Raw genomic sequence first — 17699 nt, 5'->3', positions numbered from 1 at the left:
CTGCTCAATATCATTAATCATCAGGAAAATGTAAATTCAAGTCACAAGAAGATATCATCTCCATCTAGTTAAAATGACTGTTATCAAAAAGACAGGGAATAACAGAAGCTGGCAAGGATGTGGAGAAAGGGGAATTTTGTAACACTATTGGTGGGAATGTAAATTAGTACATCCACTGTGGAAAACATTATGGAGGTTTGTCAAGAAACAAAAATAAACTACCATATACTCTAGCAATTCCACTATTAGATAAATACCCAAAAGAAAGTAAATTAGTATATGAAAGAAATATTTGCACTCTTGTGTTTATTACAGCACTATTCTCAATAGCTAAGGTAAGAAATCAATCTAAGTGTCAATGAATGAATGGATAAAGAAAATGTGGTACATATTCACAATGGAATATTGTTCAGCCATAAAAAAGAATAAAATCCTGCCATTTGCAGTAACGTGGATGGAACTGGAGGTCATTGTGTTAAGTGAAATAAGCCAGGCACAGAAAGATAAATATCACATGTTTTTACTTATATGTGGAAGCTACAAAAGTGGATTTCATGGAGATAGAAGAGTTGACTGGTGGTTATTAGAGACTGAGAAGAATCAGAGGTATAGGAGGATGAAGACAGGTTGATTAATGGGTACAAAAATATAGTTACATAGAAATAATAAGATCCAGCATTTGATAGTGCAGTAGGGAAACTATTGTTAACAATCATTTTTTGTACAGTTAAAAATAGCTGGATAAGAGAAATTGAAATATTTCCAACATAAAGAAGAGGGAATATTTGAGTTGATGTATGTTCCAATTGCACTGGTTTTATCATACATGTATGCATGTATCGAAATATCCCATGTACCTCAAAAACAGGTACCATTATATGTATCAATAAAAAATAAAATAGGAATATTTGTACCATCTGATTTTAACATATAAAATAACGGTATAGTAATTAAGATAATATAATATTTGGATAAGAGTAGATCAGTGGAACAAAATAAAGTTAAGACATTGACCAACTTACATATTGCTATATGATGTGGTTTGACTGTGTGTCCCCACCCAAATCTCATCTCAAATTGTAATCCCTAAGTGTTGAGGGAGGGACCTGGTGGGAGGTGATAGGGTCATGATGGTGGTTTCCCATGCAGTTCTTGTGACATTGAAGGAGTTCTCATGAGACCTGATGATTTTTAAAGTGGCAATTCCCCCTGTGCTCTCTCTTTCTCTCTCTCCCGTCACCATGTAAGATATGCCTTACTTCCCCTTCCCCTTCTGCCATTGTTGTAAGTTTCCTGAGGCCTCCCCAGTCATGCAGAACTGTGAGTCAAAGTTCCTGTATTTTTTTTTTTTTTTTCTTTTTGAGATGGAGTCTTGCTCTGCCACCCAGGCTGGAGTGCAGTGGCCGGATCTCAGCTCACTGCAAGCTCCGCCTCCTGGGTTTAGGCCGTTCTCCTGCCTCAGCCTCCCGAGTACCTGGGACTACAGGCGCCCACCACCTCGCCCGGCTAGTTTTTTGTATTTTTCAGTAGAGACGGGGTTTCCCCGTGTTAGCCAGGATGGTCTCGATCTCCTGACCTTGTGATCCACCCGTCTTGGCCTCCCAAAGTGCTGGGATTACAGGCTTGAGCCACAGTGCCCAGGCAACCTCCTGTATTTATAAATTACCCAGTCTCAGGTAGTATCTTTATAGCAGTGTGAATGCAAACTAATACAATTGATATCAGGATTGGGGTGCAACTATAATGTTAACCTGAAAATGTGGAAGTAACTTTGGAACTGGGTAACAGGCAGAAGTTAAAACAGTTTGGAGGGCTCAGAAGAAGACAGAAAGATGTGTGAATATTTAGAACTTCCTAGAGACTTGTTGAATGGTAGTGTCAAAAATGCTGTTAGTGATATAGACGATGAACTCCAGGCTAAGGTGGTCTCAGGTGGATATTAGAAACTTATTGGAAACCAAAGCAAAGGCCACTCTTGCTATGCTTTAGCAAAGAAACTGGTGACATTTTGCCCCTACCCTAAAGATCTGTGGATGTTTGAACTTAAGAAAGATTATTTAGGGTATCTAGCAGAAGAAATTTCTAAGCAGAAAAATATTCAAGAGGTGACTCAGCTTTTCCTGAAAGTAGTTAAATGTGTTCACTAAGAGATGGTTTGAAATTGGAACCTATGTTTAAAGGGGAAGCAGAGCATAAACGTTTGAAAAATTTCAAGCCTGACAATAAGGTATTAAAGAAAAAAAAATTCTGTGGAAAAAATTCAAGCAGGCTACAGAAATTTGGCTAAGTAACAAGGAGACAAATGTTAATATTCAAGACAATGGGGAGACATCTCCAGGGCATGTCAGAGATCTTTGTTGCAGCGCCTCCCATTACAGGCTTGGATGCCTTAAAGGGTAAAATGGTTTCATGGCCCAGGCTCTGGGCCCCACTGCTCTGTGCAGCCTCAGGACGTGGGGCCCTGCATCCCAGCCACTCCAGCTCCAGCTGTGGCTAAAAGAGGCCATGGTACAGCTTAGACCATTGCTTCAGAGGATGCAAGCCCCAAGACTTGGCAGCTTCGATATTGTGTTGGGCCTGTGGATGCACAGAAGACAAGAATTGTGCTTTAGGAACCTCCACCTAGATTTCAGAGGATGTATGGAAATGCCTGGATATCCAGGCAGAAGTCTGCTGCAGAGCAAGAGCCCTCATGGAGACCCTCTACTAGGGCAATGCAGAGGGCAAATGTGGGGTTGGAACTCCCACACAGGGTCCTCACTGGGGCACTGTCTAGTGGAGCTTTGAAAAGAGGGTCACCATCCTCCAGACCCCAGAATTGTACATCCACTGACTGCTTGGAACATGCACCTGGGAAAGTCTCAGGTACTCAATGCTAGCTCATAAAAGCAGCTATGGGAGCTGTACTCTGCAGAACAAAAGAGTTAGAGCTACCCAAGACCATGGGAGCCTACCTCTTGCATCAGTTTGCCCTGAATGTGAGACATGGAGTCAAAGGAAATTTTGGAGCTTTAAAATTTAATTACCACCCAACTAGGTTTTGGATTTGCATGGGACTTATGGCCCCTTTGTTTTGGTCAACTTCTTTAATTTGCAATGGAAAGATTTACCCAATGCCTTTACCCTAGTTGGATCTTGGAAGTTACTAATTTGTTTTTGATTTTACAGGCTCATAGACAGAAGGGATTTTCCTTGGCTCAGATGAGACTTTTGACTTGGACTTTTGAGTTAATGCTGGAATGTGTTAAGACTTTGTGAGACTGTTGGTTCCTCTAAATTTTCCAAACTTTGATTTTCTGCTTCCCTTTTAAAGATAAGTTCCAATTTCCAGGCAGTCAGTGACCAGGGCTGAGAAGTTATACCAGACCATGAGCCTCCCCACTGAGAAAGCAAGCAGATTTACAGGGTTTTTTTTTTTTTTTTTTTTTTTTTTTTTTTTTTTTTGCAGTCTCTGAGATCCTCCAGCGGCAATCCAGTTTCTTTAAAGGATCTGTGGATTCTCTTAACTTTCGTAGTATGTTCCTGCAGTAGTTCTTGGAGCAAAAATTTACGATGTGAGTCTCTACATGCTGCTCTGTCTGTCCAGGTGAAAGCTGCTCCTAGCTAGTCCTGCTTTCTATCTGCCACCTTAATCTGCCACTGGGCCTTTAATAGTAATTTATCTCTTACACCACATATAAAATTAACTCAAAATGGATAATAAACAAATTTAAAAATGAAAACTTTAAAACCCTTAGAAGTAGATATAAGAGATCATCTTTATGAACTGGAAGCCAGGCAGAAGTTTCTTTTTTTTTTTTTTTTTTTTTTTTTTTTTATTATACTCTAAGTTCTAGGGTACATGTGCATAACGTGCAGGTTTGTTACATATGTATACTTATGCCATGCTGGTGTGCTGCACCCATCAACTCGTCAGCACCCATCAATTCATCATTTATATCATGTATAACTCCCCAATGCAATCCCTCCCTCCTCCCCCCTCCCCCCTCCCCATGATAGATTCTTAAATGCATAAAGCATTTAAGTAAGTTGATCTCTTAAACTAGATAGTAGAATAGTGGTAAGTAGAAGCTGGGAAGGGTAGCAGGGAAAGGGGATAAAAAGAGATTGGTTAACAGACACAAAATTACAACTAGTCATTGGGAATAAGTTCTAGTGTTCTATAGCGTTGTAGGGTTTCTATAGTTAAAAATAATGTATTCTATATTTTTAAAAAAGCTCAAAAAGCTAGAAGAGGGCCGGGCGCGTTGGCTCAAGCCTGTAATACCAGCACTTTGGGAGGCCAAGGTGGGTGGATCACGAGGTCAGGAGATCAAGACCATCCTGGCTAACATGGTGAAACCCCGTCTCTACTAAAAATACAAAAAAAAAAAAAAAAAAACTAGCCGAGCGTGGTGGCGGGCGCCTGTAGTCCCAGCTACTCGGAGGCTGAGGTGGGAGAATGGCGTGAACCCGGGAGGCAGAGCTTGCAGTGAGCCGAGATCGCGTCACTGCACTCCAGCCTGGGTGACACAGCAAGACTCCGTCTTAAAAAAAAAAAAAAAAAAGCTAGAAGAGAGATTTTGAATGTCCAGGCACAAAGAAATGATTAATGTTTAAGGTGATGGATATGTTAATTACTCTGATTTGATCATTATGCATTGTATAGTTGTATCTATATCTATATTTTACATGGTGCCCCATAAATATGTATATTTATTATGCATAAATTAAAAATGATTTAAAAAAAGTGAAGAGAAGTAATTTTTGGTGAAAGGGCTAGGACAGTGTTGAACTGATAACCAACAGAGGAAATGAGGGAGGACTCTTAATCTATTTTGAGTCTCAGTGATGGAGATTACATCAATATATTTACTTTTAAATATTCATTGAACTGTATGCTTATGATTTACATACTTTATATGTTATAATTCAAATAAGATATTTACTTTAAAATACATACAAAAACTGAATTACATAATTCACATTAATCTAAAGTGGTAGTATTTGGAGCACTTTAAAAAATATAATCAGATTTTAGTTATCCACATGAGCCTTTGTACAATTTTTCATTCATCTTGGAAAAAATAATTCCAGATGGATTTCTCTGCAGGCCATTTTTCTTTGCCTCTGCATTGTTTTGATGTTTGCATTTGAATTTCATGATTAACAAAAACAGAAAATAATTTGGAAGGCATAGATCACATTTTCAGAAAACACTCAAGTAATACATGCCAACACAAATATAAATGAACTTCAGAGTATTACCTTCTCGGGATTTTCTGTGCTTCCCTCCTAGGTTTAGCATAGGAAATCAAAAGTAGACTATCTTCTAACTTATTGTGCCTTTGAGAAATTTCTGAAGGCTTGAATGGAGAGGAATTGAATATACATTTGATCTACTCCTCTAGGGGTGAAAACTCAGATGCCTGCAGGGACCAGCTGAAAACAGAAATGAGATAATTGGGCTGGGGAAAATAGCAGAAAATCACTAAATATAAAATAATGGAACCAGTGCAAGCATGATGATGAATGACATCTGACACCGGGAATTGATGGGGGCCATGATCAAATAAAAATCACATATCCTGCCCAAAGGCATGGCTACTCAGCTCCATGCAGGCATATAGGCATAATGTGTTCAGCTGCTTCTATTTGTGAAGATGAATTTGGAAATCAGAATGTGGTGTTTAAACTCCTTGATGTTTACATATTGAAAATTAATTCAAAAGTTTGAAAAAAATACTGGGTAGTAAAACCAGACTAAACAGATCCATCTGAGAGAGCCAGCCTATTTTCATCCTCTGCTCTACAGAAAAATGTTTCCAAATCCCAGCCCTTGTAGTATCTGTACTTACAAACATTGTTGATTATTTTTTATGTTGTGAATATGAATCGTACAAGAATAAAGTTTTCCACTTTGTCCTGATTGCTACAATCCAAAGTTTGAATTTATGGTTTTCCTTTAGAAAATGTTGAATCTTAACATAAATATGTTTGTTTCTGTGCATGTGTGTGTGTGCGTATGTGAATGTGTATTTAATTTGTTAAACTTAACCCTGGTTTCGTAGAATAACTGTTCTTATTTTGTCTTTATTCTAATTTTCACATACTTGACTTTATTTGGTGGCATTTTATGCCATTACATATTATGACGCTGCTTCAAATATTTTTGGAATGGGGTTGGTTATATGAAGCAATCAAATGACTCAAGACGTTATGATATGAGACAAAGCCTTCTTAAGAACACAACAGATATTCTAGGCTAATATTGCATGAGCGTAATACATCTAGAAAAGGTTTTTCTGCAAGACCCGTCGCGCACACACACACACAAACACACACACACCCATATAATTTTGCTAAAGAGGGAGTTAAAATAAGAAAAAATAAATAGCCTAAGATCACACAATTTGTGTGAGGTGAAGACTGAATTTCAACCCAGATCAGCCTCAGTTTATAACCTTTGCAGTTTTCCTGAACATTCTCCATGTCGTGACTTAAATAAGGGAAAAAAGTGATTTGCAGAATAGAACCGTTTAGGGTCCAGGAAACCTTAGTCATGTTGAACAGTTTTTTAATTAAGTGGTTATGTACTTTGTGCAAGACGACTTCTATGGCTAGTTGCTTTAAAATCCAGGCCAGTGATTCTTGCTGTAGAAGGCTTCTAAATCATTCTGTAAAAATACATTAGAATAATGTTTATAGAGTACTCAGTAACTTGAGCAGAATCGTACAGACTATTTCACAAGCAGCTAGGCATGCAAAATATTTATCTTTCTTATTTTACTCTCTGAAAGTTAATCTTCTTGCAGCTACTCTGGGAAATGCTGACATAGAGTAAATCTGACATTTTCAAGGACTGTACTGCTGCTTTGGTGGACAGCTCTGTATAACCTGTTTACTGGGTTTCCAAAGCCTTTGGATATTTTAGGACAAAACCTCATAACTTATATTTATAGAAATATCCTTTGTAAGGGAATCCATTTATTATAATCTGATTTCTGGTAGGAATAAATTGTCTTATATCCTTTCGCCTCCCATTCCTATTAATAAATGACAGGAAACAACAGCAACAATGTGATTCTCTGTACCTTTTCATTTTCCTGGCTGTCTCATCCTACTTTTTATGTCCCATTCTTTCACTGAATGGTATAGTTATTATATAATATAAATTTACAATAAGATCTAACAACAGGAGCTAGATTCAAAATCAATTGTTTAGGGAAAAGTGATAGAGTCATTCTGTAAAGTCACTGAAATCATGATGTAATCGATAGGATCTGGGCCTAGCATGAGTAACAAAATCATATAAATATCTAAGTATCTCAATGGGGCAGAAAAATAATTTATCAGAATTCAACATCCCTTTATGATTGAAAAAAAGAACTTTGAACAAATTAGGTATAAAAGGAATGTACCTCAACACAATAAAGGCCACATATGGAAATTCTATAGCTAACATACTCAATGGTGAAAAGTTGCAAGCATCTTTCTCTATGATGAGGAATAAGAAAATGATGCTCACTCTCATCAATTCTGTTCAGCATAACAGTGGAAATCCTAGCCATAGAAACTAGGCAAGAAAAAGAAAGAAAAGGTAGCCAAATAGAGAAGGAAGTGAAATTGTCACTGTTTGATGAGATGATCATGTGGAAAACCCTAGAGACTCCACAAAAAAACTGCTGGTGTTGATAAATTTAGTAATTTTGCAGGATACAAAATCAACACACAAAAATTAGTAGTGTTTCTTTACACAACTCAAACTATTCAAATAAGAAATCAACGTCATTTATAATAGCATAAAAATACTTAGGAGTAAATTTAACCAAGGAGGTGAAATACCTATATACTGAAATATATAAAACAATTATGAAAAATAGTAGACAAAGGGAAAATATATTCATGGATTAGAAGAAAAAAAAATTTAGATATCCATTCTGCTCAAAGTGAAGTACAGATTTCATGCAATCTCTATCAAAATTTTAATGCCATTTTTTCACTGAGATAGAAACAAAGCTTAATATCTGCATGGAAACACAAAAGATCTCAAAGAACCACAGCAATTTTGAGCAAAAACAAACAAACAAATACAGCTGGAAGTCTCACACTTCCTGATTTTAAAATATAGAGTTATGGTAATCAAAACAGCATGGTACTGGCATAAAAATAGACACATTGAAAAATGAAAGAGGACAAAACACACAGAAGTAAACCCATGTATATATGATCAGTTGCTCTTTCACAAATGTACCAGAAATACATATTTTCTTCAATAAATGGTGTTGAATAAACAGCATATCCATATGCTGATTGATGAAACTGTATCCGTGTCTTACACCGTATTCACAATTTCACTAAAAACTGGATAAACAACACAAGCATAAACCCTGAAACTGTAAAACATCTAGAAAAAAACCTACGTGGAATGCTCCACAATATTGGTCTGAGCAAAGATTTCTTTGATATGACCCTGAAAACACACCCAACAAAACCAAAACTCAATAAATGGCTTTAAATCAAAATAAAAAAGTTTCTGCACAGCAAAGAGGACAATTGGAAATCTTATGGAATGGGAGAATATATATACATATATATATATATGTATATATATTTTTTTTTTTTTGAGACGGAGTCTCCCTCTGTCGCCCAGGCTGAAGGGCAGTGGCCCAATCTCAGCTCACTGCGAGTTCTGCCTCCCGGGTTTACGCCATTCTCCTGCCTCAGCCTCCCGAGTAGCTGGGACTACAGGCGCCCACCACCATGGCCAGCTAATTGTTTGTATTTTTAGTAGAGACGGGGTTTCACCCTGTTAGCCAGGATGGTCTCGATCTCCTGACCTCGTGATCCACCCGTCTCGGCCTCCCAAAGTGCTGGGATTACAGGCTTGAGCCACCGCGCCTGGCTGGAGAAAATATTTTTAAACCACAAATGTGACGTGAGGCCAATATCCAAAATATATGAGCAACTCAACTTGATATCAAGAAAACAAAGAACCCAATTAAAAATCGGCAAAGGACCTAAGTAGACATTTATCAGCATAAGTCATACAAACGGCTAACAGATATCACGAATTATTAGGAAAATGCAAACTAACACCACAATGAAATATCATGTTACACCTGTTCGAATGGCTGTTATCCAAAAGATGAAAGATAACACGTGTTGGCAAGGGTGTGGAGAAAAGGGAACCTGTGCACTGTTAGCGGGGATGTAAATTAATACAGACATTATGGAAAACAGTATGAAGGCTCCACAGCAACCTGAAAATAGAAGTACCATATGATTCAGCAATCCCATTTCTGGGTATATATCCAAAGAGATTGAAATCAGTATGCCAAAGAGATATCTGCACTCCCATGTTTATTGCATCATTATTCACAACTAATGAATAGATACAATTTAGGTGTCCATTACTAGATGAACGGATAAAAAATGTGGTATAAACATACAATGAAATACTATTCAACCTTAACAAAGAATAAAATCCTGTCATTTGCAACAACATGGATGAACCCAGAGGACGTTATGCTAAGTGAAATAAGATAGGCACAGAAAGAAAAATAACATAAAATCTCACATATATGGGAAATCTAAAAACAGAAGTAGGGAGTAGAATGGTAGTTTGCAGATGCTAGGGGAGTGAAGTCAATGGGAAAAGGGGAGGTTATGTATAAAAACTGTACAATTTCAAATAGGTAAGAAGAATAAGCTTTAATGCTCTATTGCATAGAATGATGACCATAATAAATAAAAATACATCATATGTTCCAAAATTACCAAAAGAGTGGATTTTAAATGTTTGCACCACAAAAAATGAGTATATGAGTTGGTAAATTTGTTAGTTTGATTCAATTACTCCACAATGTAAAACATATACCAAATATCACACTGTGTCCCACAAATGTGTAATAATACAATAATAATTTGTGAATTAAAAGTGAAATTTAAAAAGATCTAAATAAGAATTTTGGAAGAGCAAAGAGACCTTGAAAAGTCATATGTGACTAAATTTACAGTAATCAGGACTAGAGTCTAAATTTCTATTTCCTCTGCTGTCCCTTTTTTTCTCTTCCCTTTTGATCTCTCATGCTAGGAATACAGAAAATCACACAAGATAACACGAATGCAATGTAGAGACTCCACTCTAATATGTATTTGCTGGTAAATATTCTATAAGGTTCTAATTCCCGCCTTTGTCAAGCATTTAGTCTGTATGCCTCATTCTGAAGAAAAGTTTCCCTATCTTAATAGTGCTGTAATGCATATATGGTGAAGTAACATATGGATTGTGCAGATAATATGCTTTGGGGAAGTTAAGGGGGGGGCAATCATTTTTGAGAGTTCTGATTGAGGTTAATCAACTCAAACAGCATTCAAGAATATACAGAAAATGTCTTGGAAGATTAATCTGGCAAAGCTAAAGCAGATTTAAGAGTGGGTAGGAGTTGGACAAGTGAATTTGTAAAGTGGCTAGATGGAAGCCCCCATAGGACACCTCACAGTTGCTTACAACTCCATATGATCAAGACTTTCCAGCCTGGTTCTCTGGCCTATTTATTATCTAATTTCTTCAGCTTTGTTGAAGTGTAATAAATTCCATGGATTTAAAGTATACATTTTAATGGTTATTGACATATATAAATGCCCATAAATCCATAATTGCAGTAAAGGTAACAAACATAATAAATACACACACACACACACACATACTGTATTTGGGGGGAGATATATATATATATATATGTTTATTTATTTATTTTTAAATGTATATATATTTACTCTAAAGTTTTCTCATGTACTTTTGCAACCTCCTCCTGGAATACTTTTCCATTCACTCTATTCTCCACCTCCAAGTAACACTGATCTGAAGTGTTTTTGCTATAGATTTGTTTTAATTATTTTAGTAATTTACATAAATGGAAGCATATGTACTTTTCTGGCAGGGATCTTCTACCATGTGACACAATTATTTTGAGATTCTTTCATGTATTGTGTGTATCTTAGTTAATTCCTTTTTATTTCTGAATAGTATTCCATACCACCATGGATATACCAACATATGTTTATCCTTTTGCCTATTGTTGAACATGTGGGTTGTTTCCAGTTTTTAACTATTAAAATTAAAGCAGGTATAAATGTTCATGTATGAGTCTTTGCATAGGCATATATTTAAGGTAGATGTACATTTAATTTTTAAAGAAATGTCCTTTTTTTTTGTTTAATTTAAGTTCTGGGATACATGTGCAGAATGTGCAGGTTTGATACATAAGTACACAGGTGTTATGGTGGTTTGCTGCAACTATCAACCCATCATCAAGCTTTTAAGTCCCACATGCATTAGGTATTTGTCCTAATGCTCTCCCTCCCCTTACCCGCTATTCCCTGACAGACTCCAGTGTGTCTTCTTCCTTTCCTTGTGTCCATGTGTTTTAACTCTTCACCTCCCACTTATGAGTGAGAACATATGTTGTTTAGTTTTCTGTTCCAGTGTTAGTTTGCTGAGGATGATGTCTTCCAGTTTCATCCACGTCCATGCAAAGGACATGAACTCATTCTTTATTGTGGCTGCATAATAATCCATGGTGTATATGTGCCACATTTTCTTTATCCAGTCTATTATTGATGGGCATGTGGGTTGGTTCCAAGTCTTTGCTACTGTAAATAGTGCTGAAATTAACATACATGTGCATGCATCTTTATAGCAGAATGATTTATATTCCTTTGGATATATACCCAGTAATGGGCTTGCTGAGTCAAATGGTATTTCTGGTTCTGGATCCTTGAGGAATCCTTGAGGAATCGCCATGCTGTCTTCCACAGTGGTCGAACTAATTTACACTCCCACCAAGAGTGTAAAAGTATATATATCTCTCCACATCCTTGCCAGCATCTCTTGTTTCCTGGCTTTTTAATAATCACCATTCTGGCTGGCATGAGATGGTATCTCATTGTAGTTTTGATTTACATTTCTTTAATGACCAATAATGATGAGCTTTTTTTCATATTTTTTTTGGCCCCATAAATGTCTTTTTCGAGAAGTGTCTGTTCATATACTCTGCTCACTTTTTGATGGGGTTATTTGTGGGTTTTTTTTTTTTTTGGTATATTTGTTTAAGTTCCTTGTAGGTTCTAGATATTAGAACTTTGTCAAATAGATAGATTGCAAAAATTTTCTCCCATTCTGTAGGTTGCCTGCTCACTTCGATGCTAGTTTCTTTTGCTGTGCAGAAGATCTTTAGTTTAATTGGATCCCATTTGTCAATTTTGGCTTTTGTTGCAATTGCTTTTCGTGTTTTAGTCACGAAGTCTTTGCCCATGCCTAAGTCCTGAATGGTATTGCCTAGGTTTACTTCTAGGGTTTTTATGGTTTTGGGTTTTACATTTAAATCTTTAATCCATCCTGAGTTAATTTTTGCATACGGTATAAGGAAGGGGTCCAGTTTCTGTTTTCCGCATATGGCTAGCCAGTTTTTCCAGCATCATTTATTAAATAGGGAATCGTTTCCCCATTGCTTGTTTTTGTCAGGTGTGTCAAAGATCAGATGGTTTACATGAATGGTGTTATTTCTGAGGTCTCTGTTATTTTCCACTGATAAATATATCTATATATTTATATATCTATATCTATCTATATCTATCATATATATATATATATATCTGTTTTGGTGCCTGTACCATGCTGTTTTGGTTACTGTAGCCTTGTAGTATAGTTTGAAGTCAGGTAGTGGGATGTCTACAGCTTTGTCCTCTTTGCTTAGGATTGTCTTTTCTATACAGGCTCTTTTTTGGTTCCGTGCATTCCTATACACAAATGACAGACAAGCAGAAAGCCAAATCATGAATGAACTCCCATTCACAATTGCTACAAAGAGAATAAAATACCTAGAAATTCAACTTAAAAGGGATGTGAAGGACCTCTTCAAAAAGAACTACAAACCACTGCTCAAGGAAATCAGAGAGGACACAAACAAATGGAAAAACATTCCATGCTCATGGATAGGAGGAATCAATATCGTGAAAATGATGATACTGCCCAAAGTAATTTATAGATTCAGTGCTATTCCCGTCAAGCTACCATTGATTTTCCTTGCAGAATTAGAAACGCCGTATTTCTAAAGAGGTTGTATGATTTGACATCTGCCAGTCCTGTTTAAAGGTTTGATTTGCATGGTATTCCAGCTAACACATGGTGTATTCATTTTATTTATTATTTGCTCTCTATTGTGAGGATGTAGTGACTTCACATTGTAGTGTTAACTTGGCCTTCATTTTTTAAATGTTTTATAAGTTAAAGGAGATAGAGGAAGTGATATAATTCTGGAAGGGAAGAAGTTAAAAAGAGAGGAGAAAAGTAATGTAAACATTCAAATATGCACAGGGATTAGTAGTAGATAGACAACTTTAAATGTTTCTATTAAAAAAGAAGTGACAGTTGGGAACATAAAAAAATGTTAAATTAAGTTTTGATATTAACTCTACAAAATTGAAAGTAACTGATAGTATAGTGTGTATATGGCATGATTGTAGTGATAGATAGACTATTCACACATTTTCAGGACTGGTGGCCTAGGAAAATTGGAGAAAGATCTGTTAGGTAGCAATTACAATATTCCAGACAGAAGGTAATTAGAAGATTGGTTTGATAATTACAGAAAGAAAACATTTTATTAATGAAGATTTTCAGTGCTCAGTAACAATTATGATTATAAGGAGAAAATAAGGAAGAAGAAACCAAAATAATTTAGTAGACAGGAACCATACACTATTTTAGAGGAAAAATATATTATCTAATTTTGAAATGTTGAGTTTAGGTTAATATTAGTACTTTGATCTATGGCCATCTCCTAGATTTTTTTTTCTGAGCAGATGTTTCATCTTTAGGAAAAATAACACTAATACAATCATGTTAGCTAATAGCAAAATGTGGTTGCCATTTGAACATAATATACAAGGCATATTAATTTATTTAGCGATAGGGAGGGTGTACTTCACCAGAGAAAAAAAGTCTGCAAAATGACCAGATTTATTTGAATACTTTGTCACATCTTGTTCTGGGTGTTTCTAAGATTTAGGACAGCATGTATATTTATTGATGGCGGTTAGGACAGTCATCCTTGGCTCTTTCACATTTCCACGTGTGGGCTTGGAAGCAGAGGTTCTGGTGGTCTTTGTTCTGAAGCATCTCTTCAGGCATGTTTGTATAGCAAACGGACTTTTTGGATACATAAAGAGTGTCTCTTTCTGGAGCAAAAGGCAGACTCGTTTGTTGTCCAGTATGCTATAGGTAATGTCTCTCTCTTCAGAAAAAGTGGGATGAGTTTGCCAGCAGCCTCTTATAAATAATTGGAAATCTAAGTTTAGAGATCCTCAGCTGTGAAGCAAACTCACTGTATGAACAGAATCTACCTGGTATGCTTCGTGTCATGTGGCACAAAGTGGGGTCAGAGGGAAGAGTCATGACCATGACACCCATTCTACTTTCTGTATCATGAGTGATAAAGGCTTTTATCTCTGACTTAAGAGTCTGTGCTGACATCCATGTAATTCTGGCATGATAAGTTGGTTGCTTGCAGGTAAACTAAAAGCTCAAGACCTTTCACAGATTTTGGAGGCAAAGAGGGGAAGCAAAAGATACATAACTTTCTTGAAAAACAGAATAATAATAAATGCTCTTACTCCTGTAGTGGACAAACTAGGAAGAAAGGTTTCCCACTGTTCTACCTGTTAAGGTATGTTGACAGGTTGAGCATTTACAGGTGGAATTGAAATAAGGCATTCAAATGATGCTACAGGCAGGCAAATGAAGGGGTGCTATCAAGACAGTGGTGCAGGAAGCCCTGCAGCCCTAGTTAAAGGGAAAAGTGGCTGTAGCTGCTGAGTCAAGAAGCCTCAGCAAAAAGCAAAGAAAACAAAAACAAACAAACAAAAACATTAAAAAAATAAAAATAAAAAAGAGGTGTCAACCAAGAGGATACTGTGGCTTTGGTTTGGGTGGATCAAAACTAAGAAGTTTGAGTGAATTGGAGCTGCGTGAATGCTTGAAACAAAATGTTTCTTCTACTAATAGCACTGATACTGTAACAGGTTAACTTGTTTTCTTGCTGAGGAGGGTAAAATCTCAGAACTTTCATTATCTTGATGATGATTAAGTATAATACCATTTAAAAGCTTTGTGAGTGTCTGTGTGTGTGTGTGTGTGTACAGAGAGAGAAGTAATGATATACAGAAAAAGATACACACAAATAGATATCTACAGGTTCTCTGAAATGTTAACTGTGATTATCTCTGATAGAAGGAATGTGGGTATGCCTTTTGGTTTATTTCTCTTTACTGTTAATCTTGTTTGCATCTTTTGCAATAAGTGTGTATCATTTTCTTCTCAACAGTTATGAAACCAAAAAAATGAATATTTCCATTTAAATATCCAGTATTAATCAGCAATTGTTTAGGCAATACAGTGTGATAATAAGTTATTTGCACGGAGGTAGAACATTATGATGGGGTATGCATCTTTCTGCCTGCACTGAAGCTGAAATAACGCTTTATGGTTCATCTCTCTTACCTTCCATTTTGAGTGTTCCTGCACCCCGTTCTCCTTGGAGGGCTTGCCTCTGTGCACCATGAGCATGAACAGCCTTGTTCTTCGCATTTTGAAGAAATGAATTGTGAATTCTCAATGAATTTGTGCTTCCAGTCTAACAGTACTTCCCCAGGTTGTAAGAGCTGAGATTTTAACAGTTTTGCATGTCAAAGATTGGTAACTGTATCTATCTGATGTGTTTTGAAAGCCTGTGGCTTCCTTTCTCCCAGCACTGCAGAAAAAAAAAAAAAAAAAAAAACAAGCTGAGCAAAAATTTAACAGAAGCAGGATTTTCTCTTGGCTTGATCTACAGGAAGAATTTGGCTGAAAAGACTCATGCTTTGACAATGAAGTTGCTGGCAGTGGCATCTTAATTCTGGCAAGGGCAGAAGAGAATGTTAATAGCATAGACCCCAAGCCAGTGTTCCGAGAGCAACTAATGAATCCTGAAGCCATCATTCACCACAGCTAAAATGTGATAGCCCGTTATATCACCATGGCCAGGGCAGCATTCAGCACAGACAGCATGTCACATCAGCAGGGGAGAGAGTGCTGGGTGGAGATTTAAATTTGGGCCCCAACAGGGCTGCCAAAAGACACCAAGATACAACTAGAAGCAAGGTGTTATGCCAACTTGACTGAACTAAGGGATACTCAGATAGCTGGTAAAACATTATTTCTGAGTGTGTGTGTTAAGGTGTTTCTGGAGGAGATTAGCATTTGAGTCAATGCACTGAGTAAGGAAGATCCACCCACCCTCACCAACACAGGCAGGCATCGTCAAATCCACTGACGGCCTGACTAGAACAAGAAGGTGAAGGAAGGGGAATTCTTTCTCTCTGCTTGTCCTAGAACATCCATTTTCTCTGCTTCTGGACATTGGAGCTCCTGGTTCTTGGGCCTGTGTCTTCAGAGTTTATGTCAGGCCTTTGGAATCAGACTGAATTACTCCACTGCACCAGCTCTTCTGGTTCTCCAGCTTATGGATGGCAAATCATGGAACTTCTCTGCCTCTATAATCATGTGAGCCAGTGCCATAATAAATCTCTTACGTATCTGTATATCCTGTTTGTTCTGTTTCTCTGGAGAATCTTGACTAATACACAAGGCAAGTCTGCAGGGTATGTGTGTGGAGAATGAACCATTTCCAAACACCTAGGAAATTCCTCAGGATAATGGTAGAATTAACACTTTGGAAGTATATAGAAGCAAAGCGTTACGTGATCTACTTGTGAATTGCTGGTATCACCTGTATCCATAAAACTAACTGCTAACAATAGACAATGCTTTCAAAGACAAGACTGTGAATGTGAGGAATGGTATCACTAGCAACAAATTGAAAAGAAATGCATTGAGCTCAGGCTGGAAAGGTCATTGCAGGAAAAACAAGAATAATGACTGAAAAGGTTAGTTAAAAAAGTTGTACAGTCTCCCAATTATACTGTATAAGTTATGTACAAATCTTTACAGAACTCCAAAGCACTTCAATGAGAAATTACAGACTCAGGGAAAATAGCAGTGGGACTTATTATGTCTCATTTTAGATAATTATAGGCAACTGAAAGTCCCAGCTCAATTGTACTGACCTGGTGCAAGATTAGAGTAAAAGTTTGCAACGTTAGCTTTGACTTTGCCACTCACCCTATCATAGGGAAATCATATGTTAATGAGATCAGCAATGCATAATAAACAAATGTCATCATGACTGAGTTAGCCAATAGCTACGGGCTATGCCAAGTGGTGGAGAAAAGATGATGCAGCTACTCAAGGTTTCAGAGGAAGAAGAAAAGGATGACAAACGGTCTAACTGAGGATAGATGTTTGGACTTTGCAGATTTTTGGTACCTATGTTTTTTGTTTTTTTTTTTTTCCCCATTAAGACGAGTGACCATTCGGCACAAAGAAGTAAATAACCAATCTCATATGCACTGTCAAAAGAAACACATGTGCTTTCCATTGGCTTATAAACTCCTCCTTCCTAATGTGAAAATGCTAGTGAAAGTGCCACAGCCTGAAACAATAGGAGTACACCAATACTCTGTGAGGTCCCAGCACTCATTTTAGGCTTTTCAGCCACATCTATACAAATATTTTATATTCAGTAGTAGTAGCTTGTCTGCTAACACTAGTCCTTTAT

The sequence above is a fragment of the Rhinopithecus roxellana genome, chromosome 14, assembly GCF_007565055.1.
Source record: "Rhinopithecus roxellana isolate Shanxi Qingling chromosome 14, ASM756505v1, whole genome shotgun sequence".
NCBI lineage: Eukaryota > Metazoa > Chordata > Mammalia > Primates > Cercopithecidae > Rhinopithecus > Rhinopithecus roxellana.
The sequence above is the reverse complement of the archived record's forward strand: the minus strand, read 5'-3'. Positions refer to the sequence as shown.